General features: G+C 23.3%; 1 pseudogene; it reads right to left on the bottom strand.

Annotated features, from left to right (window-relative positions):
- Positions 1-642: 642 nt before the first annotated feature.
- Positions 643-2,756, bottom strand: LOC112687882 (annotated as a pseudogene).
- Positions 2,757-3,519: the final 763 nt, after the last annotated feature.

Below are 3,519 nucleotides of genomic sequence, written 5' to 3'. Positions count from 1 at the left end.
TATAAAGATATAATACTTTGGGGTATATTATACTCTATGATTTAGGCTTTTGATATTTTTTATAAGTTCTCGAAAGTATTAATGTTCTGGCTGAACTTACCTAATAAAATTGTATTAGGCTAATTAAGACAATTGTTAATTAATAATTTATTTTAAACAACAAGTGTGGTAATATATATCATAATCGTATATTGTTGACTTATTTATGCTTTAAATTTAATTACACTCATTTGTCTCATTTGTCACTATAAAAAACTTGTCTATGTAACAATCTATCTTGAATTTAATTTAATAAAATATCTTTATGATACAGCGACAATTATATTAAATTAATTATTACTTATATTATACCTATTATAGGTATTACAGCTATAATTTAAATACATTTCAATTTTAGATTTAAAAATTATAATATTTGACTAACAATAAATAACAAATATTAAAATATGTATGATTTGAAAAGTTATTATTATATTTATTATAATTATTACAAAATGTAATATTTAACATTTTTACACTGCAGCTGTTGTTGATATATAACAAACTTAATATGATATTTGATTACATAATAAAATATTAAAAATATCAAACATTAAATATAATAATATTATAATATTGCAATTGTTACAAATGGTTGGTAGGTTATATTTTTTGTGTTTTCCTTTTTATGTCAAATGGTACTTGAGCTATGACATTTTTAATCACTTCTTCCATTTCACTTTTAGAAACTTTATTTTTATACTTAGATTGTTGTTTAACAGCATCTAAAACATAATGTGTACTAAATTATTATACCTATTATTACAAAAGAAATACATATTGAAATTATAAATATTTCCAGTCATTAAATGTAAGAACATTTTTTAAATTATCTCACCTAAAATTACAAAACAAACAGCTAAATTTTAAAATTTTAACTTCTTTCCAGATTTTCTAGAATATGAAAAGTATTGTAATAACTCATTTGAAAATAGCTTGTTCATAATTCTTTTGATAATCGATTTGAAATGTTTTTCACCAATATAACTTAGTTGATTAGTATTACATGAAACAAAAAATAACATTATCTACTTTTTATTCAACTATATAAGTATAATAGGTATCTATAGGCAAATCAATAATATTGATATTTAAAAATTGAAAATATGTTGTAGGTATTGTTTTCTTACCAAATTAATTTGAAAGGCTCTATTTCTAGCAGGGGCGTATTTAGACATACTTCAGGGGGGGGGGGGTGACTAAAATTTTTTCTTTAATTCAGGCTCAAAATATACAAATAAAATTTTTGGTAATATTTATATCAGTTGAATCCTTAATAACATATTTGTGGTTATTTTTTTTTTTTTTAATCTTATGTTGGATCCATTTATAATGGTCTTTTTTGTAGTTCTTTTTTAACACCTATCTGTGTTTTGAATGTTTTGCTTGTGTTTTATCTAATTTTTCACTAAGTATGGACTGGGTCTTCAATCAAAATAATACATATTATATATCGTTATAGGACATATATGCGTTATAAGCAATTGAGCGTTTAACGCTATAAATAATTTAAACGTTATTCAATCTAATCGTTTAAACGTTATACAAATTCAAACGTTTAAACAATTTTCCGTTATTGACAATTAACACGTTATAAAAAATTTAGCGTTTTGCGTTATTTAAATTATTGAAAAATTTGAAACATTTTCAAGTATAGTAATACTATAAAATAAATCATAATTTTTGTTTCTTAATAAAATACCCATTACTTATATAAAAATTGTTTTGGTCTAAAAATTCTCGGGAAGGGGGCGATTTCCCTCATCGCCATCCCTCAAATACGCCACTGATCTCCAGATATTTTGTTATTGAATATATTAAGGTCTTTTCAGTTATCCAATGGTAAAATCCAATCACTTATTTCATTTAATAATGATGTATTATTACAGTTGCTACTTGTATTTGAAATGGTATTAACTTCAAGACGTGTTTCAATTGATTCAATTATTTGTGCAATGTCCATTTGATTATTGACAAATCTTTTAAGTTCATGTTTTATATAAGCCAATCTATACAGCATCTCTTTTTGAAAATCACGATCTGTATAGTAAGAAACTAGACTTTATTATAAAGATATTTGAAATATGTTTATAAAGCAATTAGCAGTCGATAGTTAATAGATATAGTTTTGTAGTTTTATTTTGGGAATCATAATATTATGGGAATATTAATAAATACCCAAAAAGTTATCTAAACAGGACATAAACCAATAATATTATAATTATAAACATACTAAAATGCAACAAAAATGCTACGAAATGTGCAAATATATGGTATTTTCTTAAAATATCTTTATTTTTCTTCAAAGTCAAATGTTGTGTATTTAATTATTTCTATCTCTCACAAAACACAATTATGTCTTTCATAATATAATCTAAAACGACCATAATAAAACACACAAATTCAAGAAGCTACGGAACAACCCAGATTGTTATCATTGATATGATATTAAAGCAGTAAATATAGAGACTTTATTTTGTAATAAGACCATTTTACTAAAATACACCAATAGAAAATATGAATACAACCTAATATATACTAATTCAACCATTAAAACTAATTTTAATTATTTATCCCCGAGTTATTCTTATTTTATTTAGTAATTTATTTGATATATGCCTATTATTAAGACAATTTGTTTAACCTGAAGTAGTTAATGTGGTTGGTGTATCAATCACGTGTGATGTTTGCGGCAGTTTTTGTTTTTTTTTATTGATGATATTATATTCATCTTTTTAGTTACATTTTTTTGAATTTTTTCTAGTATATAAAAAACAATTAATTTTTATAGACACTTTAAGTAAAGATTATAGAAAAACTAATTAACTAGATTTATCTGACTGTTATTGAATCATCACTTCCAAATGATATATTATCATCAATATCTATTTTATCATTTGTTAAAGGTTTTGACATAATTTCTTAAGTATAAATAATATACATTTTAAATTAACCGAGTATTTTACAATAATAAGTAATTCGTACTTATTTTCTTGACAATGTAAGCATATGAAAGTTTTCTGGAAACTGAGGGTTCTGAATATAAATATTTATTTTTACTAGAGTTTGTAGTTTGAGAACCTGAAAATTGTTATTGTAAAAATATTATGTTTCACATTAAATTTATTTTTATTAAGCTTACTTTTTAATTTTTTTGGAGAAGGTGACCAACCATTTACTCGTGGCTCAGTGACTGACTTGAAATGTAGAAACAATATCATCATTACAATTGTAATTGGATTCATCTTCAGACGCTAAGTATTACAGATCACATTAAACATTTACTACCTACCTATTATTTAACTTATATAAAAATATATATTTAGTATTTACTATTCAGCTATACAGTACTTGAATAAGTAGGACACACTTGTAATAATAATTCCATAGTAATTGGAAGTATTGTATTTTGTTTGCATTTACGTTTATGCTTTAAATCATAATCTTCAGCAGATAATATATCGGTTTTTGTAAGTCCTT

Source organism: Sipha flava, unplaced genomic scaffold, assembly GCF_003268045.1.
Source record: "Sipha flava isolate LNK unplaced genomic scaffold, YSA_version1 36_pilon_pilon, whole genome shotgun sequence".
NCBI lineage: Eukaryota > Metazoa > Arthropoda > Insecta > Hemiptera > Aphididae > Sipha > Sipha flava.
Note: the sequence above shows the minus strand (reverse complement) of the source record. Positions and strands in the feature narration are given on the sequence as shown.